Here is an 18803-nt window from a genome sequence, read left to right as displayed (position 1 = left end):
CTACATGGCAGTGAAACATGGGCTGTAACTGCTGAGGACATACGTAAGCTCGCAAGGAATGAAGCCAGTATGCTCCGTTGGATGTGTAATGTCAATGTGAATACCCGTCAGAGTGTAAGTATCTTGAGAGAAAAGCTGAACATTAGAAGCATCAGTTGTGGCGTGCAAGAGAGACGATTGCGCTGGTATGGACATGTGGTGAGAATGGAGGAGGATAGCTGCGTGAAAAAGTGCCACACCCTAACAGTTGAGGGAACCCGTGGAAGAGGTAGGCCCAGGAAGACCTGGGCTGAGGTGGTGAGGCAAGACCTTCGTACATTGGGCCTCACCGAGGCGATGACTACGGACCGAGACCTTTGGAAATGGGCTGTGCGTGAGAAGACCCAGCAAGCCAAGTAAGATCGTTGCCAGTGCCCCTGGACTGGTTCTTGTGCGGGTGGCACATGAGATGCACCATTTTGAGTGTGGCCGTTGCCAGTACCGCCTGACTGGCTCCTGTAGGATTTTCGAGCGAGATCGTTGCCAGTGCCCCTGGACTGGCTTGTGCGGGTGGCACATAAAAGACACCATTTCGAGCGTGGCCGTTTTCGTGCGGGTGACACGTAAAAGCACCCACTACACTCTCTGAGTGGTTGGCGTTAGGAAGGGCATCCAGCTGTAGAAACTCTGCCAAATCAGACTGGAGCCTGGTGTTGCCATCCGGTTTCACCAGTCCTCAGTCAAATCGTCCAACCCATGCTAGCATGGAAAGCGGACGTTAAACGATGATGATGATGATGATGATGATATATATATACAATGGGCTTCTTTCAGTTTCCCTCTACCAAATCCACTCACAAGGCTTTGGTTGATCCGAGGCTATAGTAGAAGACACTCACCTAAGGCGCCATGCAGTGGGACTGAACCTGGAACCATATGGTTAGGAAGCAAGCTTCTTACCACATAGCCATGCCTACACCTATGTCTTTAAAAATTCCAGCACACACATTTCTTCTGGCACACCAATGGTATGAGTGGAATAGTAATTAAGTTGAAAGCTGCGTTGTGGTGGAGAGATGTTTTTGAGAAGGTTTTATTGATTAAATTGGGGTTATCTTAGTGTTTAGAATTTATTCATACATATAGAACTTTGTAAGGTGGTGTTTGTATTTCTAGGTGTGTCCCCATTGGATCATGAGATTGTTTTTAAGTGGTTCACAAAAGGATGTAAGGAAGTAGAGGATATACCAGTAATTTCAATTATTTTTGGTTTTACTGGATTCAATCCTTTAATTTGATAATGTAAAGGTCAAAGGTTCAAAATCTAGTCCAGTATTTCAAAACTTGGTCATTGGACATATATGCACTTTTTATAATGCCCAACTTTCATATATATCTATAGGCCTGAAATAATATATAAGATACCTATGTTTGAAACAGAATTGAAAAAAAATATTCATAAAAACATAACCCACAAACTCTGCCCTCAAAATAGAAAGGTTAATATTCTTACATATTAATCAAATTGCTTATTGAGTAATGAACCCCTAGAGAGAAACACACAGACCAACTACTGGTCACTGGCCATTTGGGTCTGAAGAAACAGCATAAAGCTAAGCGCTTTATGGACATGAAACCCAGGGTAACTCCATAGACCAGCCATAGCTATCTTTATCTAAGTATATACATACATACATACATACATATATATATATGTGTGTGTGTATATGTATGTATATGTATATATATATATATATATATATTATATATATATATATATATATATATATATATATATATATATATATATATATATATATATATATATATATATATATATATATATATATATATATATATATATATATATATATATATATATATATATATATATATAGGTGCAGGAGTGGCTGTGTGGTAAGTAGCTTGCTTACCAACCACATGGTTCTAGTTTCAGTCCCACTGCTTGGCACCTTGGGCAAGTGTCTTCTGCTATAGCTTCGGGCCAACCAAAGCCTTGTGAATGGATTTGGTAGACGGAAACTGAAAGAAGTCTGTTGTATATACGTATATATATGTGTGTATGTGTTTGTCCCCCCCCAACATTGCTCGACAACCGATGCTAGTGTGTTTACGTCCCCGTAACTTAGCGGTTCGGCAAAAGACCGATAGAATAAGTACTAGGCTTCCAAAGAATAAGTCCTGGGGTCGATTTGCTTGACTAAAGGCGGTGCTCCAGCATGGCTGCAGTCAAATGACTGAAACAAGTAAAAGAGTAAAGAGAGTAAATTGAGAAAGAAAACAAACTATGGTGAATCATAGATATAGCATGCTCAGCTGACAACAAGGCATGTGATAAGGAAGAAAGAAAAGTCGATAGATATGACAGGTTGGCTTGGGAAGTTAAGCAGTTGTGGTTGATGAAAAAGGCGGTAGTAGTACCAATAACTGTCGGAGCCCTGGGAACAGTGAGTAAAAATCTTGAGAAGTACATGGAACAAATAGGGGCTGCAGTAATCATGTATGTATGTATGTATGTAGGCTGAGATTTAAGGACTGCGTCAAGTCCTCATTAAAGGCCTGTAATATGCAGGACACTGACTGGGAGAGCAATGCCTGTCATTGCCACAGATGGAGGAAACAGGTTAAGGAGTGGGGTTAACACCTTCGAAAGAGCACGTATTCCGCATGAAGAATTTAAGCGTGCTACTTGAAAGTGCACTGCTAGCATAGAGAATGGGGGAAGCTTGGCTTGCAATGTTTGCAGTCATGTATGCTTGTCAAGAGCAGGGCTCAGTGGCCATCAACGGAGCTGCAAAAGCAAAATATAAGTTAGTCCTAGAGTGCACAATGTCCCTAAAGGTTAGCAATGGTGTTCCTCAGTCACGAGTGGATGGCCATCATCATATATGTATGTATGTATGTATGTATACATGCATGTATGTATGTGCATTTGTGTTTTTCCTCCACAACCACTGCCACCGCCGCCGCCACCACCACCACCACAACCACCACCACCACCTCCTCCACCACCACCGCCACCACCACTACTACCACCACCGCCACTCGACAATCAGTATTGGTTTGTTTATGCCATTGTAATTTAAAAGTTCAACAAGAAGAAATTTGTTGAATAAGTGCGAAAAACCCCCCCAAAAAAACCAAATACTGGAAACCCCTCAAGGTGGTGCCCCACATCCAAACAACGTGCTAAAGTTTGTGAAAGTTTACCAATGAAGTAGTTTGCTAGTTTGTGGTTTCCATATGCAGTGTACACTGTGAATACAAAACAGTCTCACTAAGTTGTGTGAAGGTGTTATGCAAAGGTTGGCAAACCCTGAGACCTGCAAGTCAAATCTGGCTTATGGCCTCATTTCATTTGGTCTGCCAACTTTACTGAACATGTGCCATTGCATGGAAAAATATTTTGTTTACTTTATTTATCTTTCATTAACTGATGTCAAATAGTAAAATTTTGTATTAAGAAATAGAGCAATGTTTTATATTAACAGGATAACAGTTAAGAGAGAAAAAATTCTTCATTTGCAGGGAACAACAGAGATCAACAATGTGTCATAGACTATCACAACAGATTCTAAGAAAGGAGGAAGACAAAAAAATATTTACTCTAATGAAGAAAAGAAGTAAACTGGCTGGCACCATATTTACCCTTAAGTCACAATCACTCCCATTTGGCCATATTAAAAGTATTTTAATTTTTCATTGTTTGCCATGGTATACATGACACGTACATCATCAAATGTACAATGATTCCTTCATTACAAGATCATTGCTGATTCAATGTAATTGTCTATTCAATATTGCTTTCGAATTTTGGCACAAGGCCAACAATTTCGAGGAAGTGGGTAAGTTGATTAGATTGACCCCAACTGGTAATTATTTTATGGACTCCGAAAGGATGAAAGGCAAAGATGACCCTGGTGGAATTTGAACCATTTTGCCTGGTGTACTAACAATTCTGACAGCTCACTGCCTTAATATTCAATATTACCATCTTTTCAGAGGCAGCAATCTGCAGAGTTGTTAGTTTGCCAAACGAAATACTGAGTAGTATTTATTCCAGCTTTATGTTCTGAGTTCAAATTTTGTCAAGGTTGACCTTACTTTTCATTCTTTCAGGATCAAAAAAAATAAGTCACAGTTGAGAAATGGGATCAGTATAATTGACTAGTTCCCTCTCCATGTGCTGATAGTAGAAAGAATATTACTTTTCTACTCTAGGCACAAGGCCCAAATTATTTGGGGAGGGGAGGGGCCAGTCGATTAGATCAACCCCAGTATGTAACTGGTACTTAATTTATCGACCCCGAAAGGATGAAAGGCAAAGTTGACCCCGGCGGAATTTTAAATCAGAATGTAAAGACAGATGAAATATCGCTAAGCATTTCGCCTGGCATGCTAACGTTTCTTATTTTTTTATTACCCACAAAGGGCTAAACATAGAGGGGACAAACAAGGACAGACAATGGGATTAAGTCGATTATATTGACCCCAGTGCGTAACTGGTACTTAATTTATCAACCACGAAAGGATGAAAGGCAAAGTCAACCTTGGCAGAATTTGAACTCAGAACGTAGCGGCAGACGAAATACCATTAAGCATTTCACCTGGCGTGCTAACGTTTCTGCCAGCTCGCCACCTTAGAAAGAATAGTACTGTCTATCCAATATAGGAATTTTGTATGAAGTGTTTATAAAACTAGATTTCGAACATTAAATGGCTAAGGGGGCCCACCAGAATAAAATAATAATCAAAGGGGTCCATAGATGAAAAATGGTTGAGAACCTTTGGCCTAGATCATCACATTTTTTAAGCAATCAAGCTGCTGGTGTTATACTAACAATTATTGCTGCTGAGAAGGGATTACGAGCTGAAATTGCTTGTAGGGATCATTGGCATTCAGCTCAGCCCAGCTTAGCCCAGACTGGCAGGGCCAATTGAAACAACCCAGGTATGCAGTACCAGATCATGGAGTACAAGTTGACGCAGCAGCAACGATACTGTAGCAGTTCTCTACTTGAATTTGAACCTGAACTTTTGCTTTCCATTTCTGAAAATTTTAATGAACTAAAAATAGGATCTTCAGGTTGAGTAATGACGTCAGCAAACTTGTGGTCAATAAAATTACATAGAAATATGCCTCACCTTTTTGAGTGATGTCAGAACAAATTCGTCCAATCAAACTTGTTCTGGAGTACAAAAAGAGAGATCAGGTTTAAAGAGAGAAGAGAAAGATTGTCAGGCAGACATTGACAAATAATGGACAGAGGAAAACAGAGGACTGACGCAGTCATGCATTAAGTTAGGCTAAATTCAATATCAGTTGTTGTTTGACAACCAAACCTGCAAACATAACATTCTGCAACAACCAATAACCAAATAGCTATTCACTAAAAAAAAAAAAAAATCAACCAGGGCAGGGGACATGTGTATTTTTTCATTCTTCTCTTCTCCTCTCTTTCTCTCCCTCCTCACTCTCATGCAAGTGATGTCCTTCATGTCTAGTCATGGGGAAATGTTACCTTATTTGGAAACTGAGTGTTGATGGCAGGAAAGGCATCTGCCTGTAGAAAATCCATCCTGACATATTTTATCCAACCCATGTGGGCATGGAAAATAGGATTTTAAAATAACGATGATAAATATATACGTTTATATATTTATGTGTGTGTGTGTATGTGTGTAGATAGATAGAAAGAGAGAGAGATTTATGTACACATACACATATGTATGTATGTATGTATGTATGTACAGTGGCCGACTCGGTCTAAAAATATTGGTCACCAACTCTACACACACAAGCGCACACACATGCACACACACATGCACACACACACACACACACACACACACACATGCATGCACGTGCGCGCACACACATCAAGTTTATTTGTGACTTTCATTTCTTAGAGTTCATTCGTAGCATTCATCTGTTCTGTTTGCATCATTTGTGCGTATTATTTCCCTGACGTCAAAATCAAAACTTCATATCAGAAGCACCATCTAAAAGGATTAGCATGGCTTGTCACAACTACATTGATTTATTGACTAATATACAATGTAAATAAAACCATTGTTAAATGATATGCTGCCGTTTTGTTAATCGCGGACTAAACTGATAACTCCATATACTCTTCTTCAAAGAAAGAAATTTAGGTTGAATGTTTGATCATCACAAATTCGCTCGGTCTTCTAATACTCTGCTTTTACTTTTGAGACAGACATGAATGCCATAACACAAAACTATCTCTTGAAATCAAGACGACTGATGATTGGTTGATGAATAAAGCTAACAACAAAAGATTAACTGATTAATTTAATTAAGCTATTTTATTTTCATGTATATTTGATTTTCAGCATCACGGTCATTATTCGAATATATATATATATATATATATATATATATATATATATATATATGAATATAAAAGGGTTTAATTAAGTTTGTAATTTTAACCTCGTTATCAAGTATGCTCATTAACATATGAAGCCTGTTGATAACAAGGGCTCGTTGTGACATCCATGCCATTCATAAGAGCATAAGAAGAGCAAATGAATTGGTTATTTGAATACAGGATGACAACGATGCTGATGATGATAATGATGATGACGACAATGATGAAGATGTGATGACGATGATGACAATGATGATGGTGGTGATGATGATGATGATAATGATGAAGATGTGATGATGATGATGACAATGATGATAGTGGTGATGACTATGATGACAATGATGATGGCGGTGATGATGATGATACTTATTATCATTATCATGAGCACCACCACCACCTTCACTGTCACTATCACTATCGCCATCACCTTTTTTTTTTTATTAGTTGCTTAAACTTTGATAAACCCATTATTATAAACTATATAAATCCTATATTAATTCTTTACATTATAAAAATAAAGTTTCTCTCTTATGTGTCTTTCAAATAGTATTAGATATATTAGCTTAAATTTTAAAATAATTTTAAAAATAATTCAAAATAGTTTCCTGAGTCCAGTATATATATATATATATATATATATATACATTTACACATATGTATGTATGTATGTATGCATGTATGTATGCATGTATGTATGTATGTATGTATGTATGTATGCATGTATGCATGTATGTATGTATGTATGTATGTATGTATGTATGTATGTATGTATGTATCTATCTGTCCATATAATTTATAGTGACACCAGTAGTATTAATAGCAAAGGGTAATCTCGGTCTCCTGATCTCCAGCTTAATGTGGAGATTGTGTTAGAACACAGAATACTGCATTATTTACTCTGAGAGGATTCCCTCATAAGGGTTTGTGGTGCAAAGAAGCACATGTAATTATATCATTGACAAACAAGAATCATCTGCTATGGCCATAGGAACTATAAGATCACAAGATTTCACCCTGCTACGTGTTCTTCAGTCACAGCTGTCCAGCGGCATGACAACAGCTGAATTTCCTGTCTACTATATATAGAATCTCAGGCACAGGTATTGCAAATGGCCAGTGAGCTTATTAAAAATAATTATTAACAGGCGTCGGAGTGGCTGTGTGGTAAGTAGCTTGCTTACGAACCACATGGTTCTGGGTTCAGTTCTACTGCGTTGCACCTTGGGTAAGTGTCTTCTACTATAGCCTCAGGCTGACCAAAGCCTTGTGAGTGGATTTGGTAGACGGAAACTGAAAGAAGCCCGTCGTATATATATATATATATATATATATATATATATATATATGTGCGTGCGTATATTTGTGTGTCTGTGTTTGTCCTCCTAACATCGCTTGACAACAGATGCTGGTGTGTTTAGGTCCCCGTAACTTAGCGGTTCAGCAAAAGAGACCGATAGAATAAGTACTAGGCTTACAAAGAATAAGTCCTGGGGTCGATTTGCTTGACTAAAGGCGGTGCCCCAGCATGGCCACAGTCAAATGACTGAAACAAGTAAAAGAGTAAATGAATGAAAGAGTAACAACAGAAGCAGTATTACTGCCAAAAAAATCTTGATCTCATCATCATCATCTCCATCATCATCATTTAGCATCTGCTTTCCGTGCTGGCGTGCGTTAAATGGTTTGACTGGAACTGGTAAGCTAGAGAGCTTTACCAGGCTCCAGTCTGGTTTTGGTTTGGTTTCTCCAACTGGATGCCCTTCTTAATGCTAACCATTCCAAGAGTGTAGTGGGTGCTTTTTACATGACACCGGCACAGGTGCTTGTATCTGCCACCTGCACAGGTGCCAGTTACGTGACTCCAACATATGACAAGATAATAGGAGAGAGACTTTAGGTGTGGTTTTGAGAGAAGTCATAATAAGTTGGGTGTGGCGGGAAAATATATTGTTGTGAGTGTAAAAGTGGAGAAGGGAACAGAGATGAAGGTGTTGTGGGGGATAGGGGAGTAATAAAAGAGGAAAAGGAAGGGGAAGATTAGTGTCAGGGGTTAGTGAGAAAGAGATATAGAGAAAGTGGTCAGTATTATGGGGATGAGTTGGGTAGAGATGGAGCTATTTCTGTCCCATGTTATACGGGTGGATCTGAGTGGAAGATAGAGATGAGGGATACAAGGAACCAGAGAAGCTATGGAGAGAGGGTTAGTGGAAGTAAGAGAGGTAGGGATGTCAGGTAGGTGGAGTGGGGTCAGAGAGAGAGGGTGATAAGAAGGTGTTCAAATGGGGAAAAGCCATGAAGAGAGACTCAGCAAGAGAAAGAAAAGCAGAAATAAATCATAAAGGCTTGTGAGGTGGGGGGGGGGGGGAATGAATGCAATGAGAAAATCCAAATTCCCATTTCTATCTGTTTTAGTGTCCCATCTGACATTTTTATATGAGAATGCAGGTTCTCACATGTACTGAATGTTGTTAATTGTCAGGGATGCTTGCCATCACTTTAGGCCCATTATCAGACCTTGGTGCCCGGGGGTGGGTGCTTCAGTATATTCTGGGTGGGCACTAATTTGTAATAATGCTGAAGTGAAGTTTTAAAATAAGTGTATCACTGTAAGCCTGAGGATGCACCATTGAATAATGAGGGGATAATACCATCCAGAGCACCCTCTCAGTGTTGGGCATACATCACTTTTGTGAGGTTTGGCATCTTGAGATTAGTTTTCCTCACTTCTTCCTCTGTCTTTCTAAGTCTTTCTTTTCCACAGGCACCATCCACTATAAATGCTTGGAAAGTTTTTGCTGCTCTTGTCACCCACACACACATCATGTACCTGTCTCAACACAGTGTGTTCTCTCTTGCATATTTATTTCTTTATTGCCCACAGGGGGCTAAACATAGAGGGGACAAACAAGTACAGACAAAGGGATTAAGTCGATTCCATTAACCCCAGTGTGTAACTGGTACTTGTTTAATTGACCCCGAAAGGATGAAAGGCAAAGTCAACCTCGGCGGAATTTGAACTCAGAACGTAACAGCAGACGAAATACTGCTAGGCATTTTGCCTGGCATCCTAACAATTCTGCCAGCTCACTGCCCTATTGCATCTTGCATATTACATACAATTTCTGTCTTTTCTCCCAGATCATTTCTATACTATTGTTCATGCACACCAATATTACATGCCCAGCAAAGCATGCTCACCATATTTCTTTCAAGCCTTCAAAACTTCTCCAAATTTGAGGTCCATGTCTCACTATCATATAGCATCTCACTTTATACACAATCTGCCTTTTTCCTCTAAGAAAGAAGCCCTTTGCTGCCCACAGAGCTAGTAGTTCCTTTAATTTTTTCCAACCTGTTGTTACTCAGGCTACTATGCTTTCAGAGAACTCACACTTGCCGCTAATGAGGTCACAGCTAAGTAGGTCATATAAATAATTCCCTACCAATGTTGCTCCTAATGTTTTGCAGTAAATGTGCCCAGAAATTTGCTTTATCTTTTATGGCTTTAGAGTTAATTTAGCTAAAGTTTTAGTAGGAAAGCAGACAAATCCTAAATCCCTTCAAGTTGGTGGTCCTGCTTGATATATAGAAAAGGTGAAGGTAGAAACTCCATGACGTGTACACGGTACAAGCTTGGGACACATAAGAGGTGCAGCAATATTAGAGGAAGGTTAACAAGGAAAATGGTCATTGTGTGTGGCAGATGCACAAGTACAATAAACGCAGAAAATAGACTCTGTCAAATGCCGGTGCAGATACCTAAAAGTCAGCAGTGGAGGTGGGGATACGTAAAGGTAGTTGATAGCTTTCATTATCAAGTCAGTAGTGGATGTAGATGCTCTGAGAGCAGAACTGCTAGAATAAGAATAAGTTGGGCAAAGTTCAGATAGCTTCTACCTTTGTTTGTAATAAAGGGCCTTTCCCTCAGAGTGAAAGGCGGATTGTATAATGCCTGTGTGCAAACAGCCATGCTAAACAGCAGTGAAACATGGGCTTTTACAGTAGAGGATATGTGAAGGTTTGAAAGACAGGAATTTAGTATGCACCCCCCCACCAATCTTTTCAATCTTCTGCCTCTTCGCACCTCAATCTTCACACCTTTCCTGTGGGAAACTGATATAATTCATTGAACTGATTCTGGTGTATTAAGGTAGATATTGTCAATCTCAGTCGACAAATGATATCTGTCAGAACTTGAAGATAAATTAGGGTATGTTTATAGTCTGGAGCTATATTGTTATCATACAATTACTATTTTTATCAAACAAAATAGACAAGCAATCAAGATGCAAGGGAAATTACTGTGATCCGAGTTAACTCCCTTGTCAAGGACAGCCAAAATCAATATTTGACATAGTTTTGCTTAAGATTTCGTCATTCCTATTTCTGCATTCAAGTTCCGCTTCAGATATATTTCGATCTGGTAAAGGATCAATTACTGGCGGACGTCAGAGACAGGTCACCCACATAAATTGGAATTTCTCCGTTTTGACGGGGATGATTTTTCAGCTAAAGTTTTTAAAAAAAAATCCATATACCATGGTGAGAAACAGTCATAAATATGATTTCACTATGGAAAAAGTTAAGGTCGATTTAGCTGTTGTTTTTAGCACAACTCACGAACATCTGATACTTTCCTTGTTTCATTGTTTAATATTTTTCTCTCCATAAGCACATTTAATTGAGTAATGGAAAATGGTTTAACAACAAGAAAAAAATTCCATGTATCATGTTAATAAGAATTCATAAATATGAGGTTGAAAAATTTCTCTCTCTTTCTCTCATTTTAATGAAGAGGTTCTTCTCCTCGCTTTGAAGTGCATAGTGTTCACAAAATCGACCAAAATCGGTTTGGTGGTGGTAGTCGGGGTGAAAAAGGTTCATAATTTTCTGAAAATTTTTTTTACTAAAACACTGCTCCCCATCGTGCAAAACAGAGAAATTCCAACGTGTGTGGGCGACCTATCCCTGACTCTACTCAATTACTAGTCAAAGCTGAAGTACTTTTTTGGATATTAAGAAGGAAAATCAAATTTCTCTAGTGATGTTGACATACAAATTTATAAAATTCAAGAGAATATGAGATAATGCTTTTTATTGTTTTTACGATATTTATTGTTTCTCACGAGCATCTGATATCTTCCGTATTTCGTTGTTTAATATTTTTCTTCCAATAAACGTATTTAATTGGGTAATGGAAAAAGGTTTAACATAAAAAAAAAAAAAAATCCAAGTATTATGTTAAAAATTCATAAATATAGGGTTGAAAAATTTATTTATTTTTTTTTTAACAAAAGAGATTCTCTCCTTGTTTCTAAGTGCTTCACAATCCAACGTTAAAAACAAAACAAAACAAAAAGAGTGATAGAGCCTCACCTCTTTGTAATTATTGTTCCTTAACCCTTTAGCATTCATATTACTCTGTCAAATGTTATTGTATATTCCTTCATAGTGAAGTCACATTGCTCAGTGATTAGAGCGTTGGGCCCACAATCATGTGATAGTGAGTTCGATTCCTAGACCAGGCTGTGTGTTGTGTTCTTGAGCAAGACACTTTATTTCACATTGCCCCAGTTCATGCAGCTGTAAAAATGAGTTGCGACGTCACTGGTGCCAAGCTGTATCGGCCTCTGTCTTTCCCTTGGATAACACCGGTGGCATGGAGAGGAGGAGGCTGGTATGCATAGGTGACAACTAGTCTTCCATAAACAATCTTGCTCAGACTTGTACCTTGAAGGGTAAGCTTCTAGGTGCAATCCCATGGTCATTCATGATTGAAGGGGGTACTCTGTTCATTCATATTCTTTTGAATTAGTCGTGCATTATTTTGTAGCTTTGAGATTTCTATGATGTGATTGTTTATGATTTGAATGACATTGTCAGGTCGGGGTGAGAGGCCAGATCTGGTTAGTTTGAGCATAAAACAGGTAGAAGATTTTGGGCTGGATATGGCTGGTTTCAATGCTAAAGGGTTAGAAGTAGGAGAGGGGGGGGATACAATTCTTCTTTTTAAGTTTTCTTATTATTTATCTTTTAGATAATTAATAACACTCTTTTGAGGTGGCAAGTGAGAGAGAGAAAGAGGGAGAGAGCGAGTGAGTGAGAGAGAGAGAGAGAGGAGGGGGAGAGCTAGTGAGTGAGAGAGAGAGAGAGAGAGAGAGAGAGAGAGAGAGAGAGAGAAAGAAAGAAAGGAAACCAAGAATGATTACTTATTAATGTTCTGGGCCTTATTTTAAAAATATAATGATCGAGTTATCGCCCCTGAAATAATCCAATCCAAAAATTAAGACATTTGCTACGGCAGCTCTTTCGCGTGTGTTCACCGACCTCCCAACGCAAGCAGAACAATCAGTAGAAACCGTATACGGCCTACACGAATCTTGAATAAAACCGGGTACTTTAATCCTCATTTACAGAAACGAAACAAGTTAGGTTTAAAACTCATAATTTTCAATTCTCGTTGTCATACAGGAGAATGGGTGAGTGGATATAAGCGTTGGTTAATTGGAGGGTACACTAATGGGTTAATAGGTGTGAGTTCAATCTCTGGGTCAAACACGTTATATCTAGTTCCATTCCGTGATTTCCAGAGGTAAGACAGTTTTGTTAAAACTAGTCCTTCCTGCATGCAGGTGAGTAACCTAGCAACAGACCATTCTAATCATTCGTAGGTCCTAGGACTTCAGAAGTAACTAAATAGTTCTGCATTCCACACTCCCTTCTGTCCATTGTGGTCAGACGAGGGGACATCAAACGACGGCTCTGTGTGAAGAATACAAGCCACATAATCCTATTAATAAATTTCAGAAAACAAAGGTAGCTTAAAATATCAAATATGCTTTCTGTATTTTAAGGTGCCAGAATGACTGTGTGGTAAGTAGCATTTTCGAGAATGCAATAATCAGCAGGCATTGTTTGTTTCTCCAACCAACCAACCATTTCTTTCATTCCCTCATTATTGTGTCTTTGTCCAGCCTGCAGCTACTACCTCTATGCACGGCTTTTATAGCCAATTAAATGAAATAAAGTAGCTTGCTCACTAACCACATGGTTCTGGGTTCAGTCCCACTGAGTGGCAACTTAGGCAAGTGTCTTCTACTATAGCTTTGGGCCTGACCAAAGCCTTGTGAGGGGATTTGTCCTCCCAACATCGCTTGACAAATGATGCTGGTGTGTTTATGTCTCTGTAACTTAGTAGGTCAGCAAAATGGACTGATAGAATAAATACTAGGCTTACAAAGAATTAGTCCTGGGGTTGATTTGTTCGACTAAAGGAGGTGCTCCAGAATGGCTACAGTCAAATGACTGAATCAAGTAAAAGAATATACTTATTTATTTCTTTATTGCCCACAAGGGACTAAGCATAGAGGGGACAAACAAGGACAGACAAAGGGATTAAGTCAATTACATCAATCCCAGTGTCTAACTGGTACTTATTTAATCGGCCCCGAAAGGATGAAAAGCAAAGTCTATGTCGGTGGAATTTGAACTCAGAACATAACAGCAAACGAAATACCGCTAAGCATTTTGCCCGGTGTGCTAAAGTTTCTGCCAACTCACCACCATCAAGAACAATATACTTATTGACATACATGTGTTTTATCTCCACTATGACCTGAATATAAAACTATAACTACAATTTTATGCCATTATTTTATAATATGATATTATTTATACACATACATTAATGACATTAATGCTTGTTTTATATGCCAAGAGATATATGATGATAATGATGATGATGACGAAGCTCTCTTATCAACTTTGCATTTTATTTATCACAATTTTTCATCCAATCAAAACGTCCATTATGCTGTTTTTGAAATCCAGATGCATTTCTTAAAACATACCCATTTTGTATTTGGCAGTTTTATTTTTCTGCCACTCATATAATAATACAACTCTGTCCTTGAATTTGTTGATAATTTTAAAAGGTATTATGAATAAATAAGTTTGGAAATTGTCAAAACCTATCCAGAGTTTTCTGTAGTCCTAATTTGTTGATTTTTTGGGAAATGTTTATAACAGTAAGTTATATAATGTCTGTCATAAGGTGTTCTAGGCACCTGTCATTGTTGATTGACTAAATTTTGAAAACATTCTTGTTTGAATTCTGTTCTGAGCCAAATTATTTTTGTTTATGAAATTTAAGAACTCATTTTATCTTCTATCTGTAATTTGTTTCACTTATTACACATTGTGGCCATGCTGGAGCACCACTTTGAATGAATTGACCCTAGTATAGTAATTTTTTTATTTTTAAAGCCTGATGAATTATTCTACTAGTCTCTTTTGATGATCTGCTAAGTTACGGGGATGGGAACACGTCAACACTGGTTGTCAAGTGGTAGTTGGGGATAAATACAGACACAAAGACACAAGTGCTCACACACAAGCATGCATGCACACACACACACACAAACACACATGCATGCACGCACACACACACACACAATGGCCTTCTTTCGGTTTCTGTCTATTAAATCTACTCACAAGGCTTTGGTTGGCCCTAGGCTATAATAGAAGAGACTTGCCCACAGTGAAACTGAACTCAGAACAATGTGGTTAAGAAGCAAATTTCTTACCACATAGCCACATCTGTGCCTTTGGGAACAAGTTTATACTGTTTTATGATATTTTCTTTAAATTAAATTCATACAGAAGTTATATCATCATCATCATCATCATCATCATCATTGTCATCATCATCTAACATCCATGTTTTCCTGCTTGCATGGGTCAGATGGAATTTATTGAAGTGGATTTTCTATGATCGGATGCCCTTCCTATGACCATCCCTCACCAGTTTCCAACCAAGATGATATTTCTCCATGGCCAGAAATATTGTTTCCAAAGAAGATTGGAAATCAAAGACTTTGGTAGAATGATGATGATGCTTATATAGACAAGGGTGCTCACCAACACACACAAACATATACACACACAAACACACACAAAAAGAATATCAGACCAGATGCTTTATGGCACTTATTTTAACTCTTTGAGTTCTGAGTTCAAATCCCACTGCCTGATACATTGAGTGTCTTTAGTAGAATCCTCTGGGTTGCAATCATTTGTGGTACGACCCTAGTTTGAGAATACCTTCAACCTTCACTCCCACCTACCACTTTCTTTCCAGACTAAAAGAGAAAATAAAAAATTTATAATTTAGAGCTTTGTGTGTTGTATAGTTAATAAACAATATCTTAGCAAGTGTTCTACAGGTAAGTATGGCTTAGCAGTATAGACAACTCGTCAGACTCAAATGGTTGAAGGCACATAACCTCTTTAGAATTGGAGGAAAAACTATGTAATGGTCAGTTAGCTTGTAAACAAAAAAAATAACCGTCAAGGTTATCCCTCTTCCATTGGCTCTGGCTATTCGAAGGAGTTGTGGTGGGACTATTCAGTTAATGGGGAATTCCAAGTCTGAAGTAGGAAACATTTTAGATGTGGGCATTGACTGAATACCTCTTTCCTAGAGATTAAAAAGGTCTCTGGGTCAAATGAGTTTGCTTTAGGATTCTGGCCCTCTCAGGTAAGCAAATCTTATATAGTTTGATCCTGTTTGTATAAGCCCTGGTTGTTCAAGGAGCTTCCATTTAATTAGGTATGGGGTTTCTTTCTTTTTTAAGCACCGTACATGGCTGGCCAAGGATGTGATGGTGCGCCTTTCTGGTATTCTGGAAAGAAAGAGAGAGAAAGAGGGAGGATGAGAGAGAGAGGGAGAATGAGAGAGAATGACAGAGAGAGAGTGAGTGAGTGAGAGAGAGAGAGAGATGTGTGAGGTCAAGGTACAATGTGAATTTGTGAGAGATAGAATAGGATAAAGGAGAAGGAAAGGTGGATGTGTAGGTAAGTGTGCTGAATATGAATGGTGTGACAGATGATAAGAGATAGTGAATGAGTTGGAGACAGAGACTATCAGTTCAGTGGGGGGGGGGGCAGCGAAGGATGGAAATAGTGTAACATAAAAGATTGATGGAAGTATGGATGTTAGAAGATGAGTTGTAGAAGGAGGTTTGACAAAACCTCACTTCTACTGAGTTGAATGAGTCTTCTCAAGTACAGCAAATTGGTTTCAAATCCTGGCACAAGGCCAGTGATTTTGGGGCAGAGGGTAAATCAATTACATTGACCCTAGTGTTCAACTGGTACTTACTTCATCAACCCTGAAAGGACGAAAGGCAAAAATTGAGCCTAGTGGTAATTGAACTCAGAATGTTAAATCAGAAAAAATGCTACTAAGCATTTTGCCTGGCATGCTAACGATCCTGCCAGCTCACCACCTTAAGCATAGCATATTACTATTTATCTCAGTCCCACCTTCATTTTCTCTGAGCTGATACAGTATGTGTGTGTGTGTGAGAGAGAGAGAGAGAGAAAGTATGGAAGGAAGAGTGGGATGAAAAATTTCATTGTTATCTTATTTATTGACCTAAAAAAATGAAAGGCAAAGTTGGCTTCAATTGGGTTTTAAATTAAGATTGCAGTGAGCGAGAATAAATATTGTAACATATATTTGGACATGCTAATGACTTGTTGCAATGTTTTAGCATAAAATGCATTATTGCTTGAAGTTAGTATGTAAGGGCATCAGAGAAATAAACTGTCATCTGATTGGTTAGGATGCATGTTGGACGATGTAATCTTAGACACATGAATCCTGTGTGGCCGAATGATTAAGATGACTTCTTTGCAATTATGTACCCCCTCCAGATTTGATGTTACTGTATAATTCTGGATGAATGCCTTTCTGTAACCTTAGGTTTATCCAATTGTTATGAGTGAAACTAAGTAGAAGAGAAACTGTTTGAAAGCTTAGATGGATTGTAGCTGGTACTCTGTCAGTTGTGATGACAAGTGTTTCAGTTGATCCGATCAATGGAACAGCCTGCTTGTGAGATTAACATGCAAGTTGTAGTTCTCAAGGAGATTCAGCATGACACAGAAAGTGGCAAGGCAGGCCATTTGAAATACAGGTATTTCTAATTTTTGCCAGCTGGGTGGAGTGGAGCTACATAAAATAAAGCATCTTGTTCAAGGATGCACTGTACTGCTGGGAATTGAACTCATGGCTTTACAATTGTGAACTGAATACCCTAACCACTAAGCCACAAGAAATAAATACAGTGCAAGTTTAAAGCAGTTATGGACAAACTGCAGCCCTTGGGATGTTCTGAACAGCATCCTTACTTTGAGTGGATTTAGTGGTGTGATCTGCCTGATGATAAGCCAAGTCTTATATGGCCTGTTTCTCAGAAAAGATTGCTCATGCTTGCTTTAGAGATAGACAAGCAGTTGTTAGATGCTCTCCTTGGAATCATAAAACTATTAACAGTAATATGTAGAAACAACGAATCTAAAATGAGACCAGCTAAAGATCTACTAATTAAACAAGAGCTAATGTTTTTAATTACTCTTACACACTTTCACTGTGGATTTGTTTCATTCTTGTCAATGAGTATCAATACTCTACCTATAGGGTCAAATATACCCAACAGCTGGTATCCTATTTGCTGACCTATACAGTTGAATTTAACTCGCTGTTTATTTTTTTACATTAAAATTGCTATGAAACTACAGATTTGATGGGTTGCAAATCATGACCTTTTGACATTATTTCAAGAACCTGAAGCCAACATGCTTGTACTTCAGTTATATAATTACAGTATTTTAAAGCTATTTTAACGAACATGTCTATGGAGGTGATGACAAATGAGCAAGACTTTTGGTGATTTGTTGAGCTTGAGAAAGTACATCAAGCTAAGTGCTGGTGATTAAAAGTTACCTGTGCCAGTGATACATGAAAAGGCATCCATGCTGGTGACTCTGTGGAGTGGCTGGCATTAGGAAGGGTATCCAAGCCATAGAATCCAAACCAAAATAGACCTGAGCCTGGTTCACCTCTCCGGTTCCCCAGTTCTAGTCAAACCGTCCAACTCATGCTAGCATGGAAAATGGACGCTAAATGATGATGATAATTTGGTGAAATATTTATTAGTTCATGAACTTGGAATTAAATTTTCTCCTAAATGATGTAAGAGTTAAGTAAAATAAACCATCCTCATCTCAATAACAGGAACTTCTTAATTCGGGGAAAATACTTAGAAGTACATATGGAAAGAACAATTCTTGTTCTTTTGCAAGTTTATAAACACTAACTTAGCAAATGTTCTACAGGTGAGTAAGCTTTTGTGGTCACAACAGTCTTCGTCATCAGAGCAATTTTCAGTTTTGGATTCCGAGAAAATTTATTGATATAAAGGTGTGTGTGAAGATATAATGATAGAAAAAAATTGAACTATGACTAATAAATGCATCATACACAAAAATAACACTAATGATTCTGTAACGGAACTGGAACCGACATAATGCGTCATCTTCAATACAGTGAATAATAGTATA

Source organism: Octopus bimaculoides, chromosome 8 (genome assembly GCF_046866305.1).
Source record: "Octopus bimaculoides isolate indiv1 chromosome 8, ASM4686630v1, whole genome shotgun sequence".
NCBI classification, from domain to species: domain Eukaryota; kingdom Metazoa; phylum Mollusca; class Cephalopoda; order Octopoda; family Octopodidae; genus Octopus; species Octopus bimaculoides.
Note: the sequence above shows the minus strand (reverse complement) of the source record.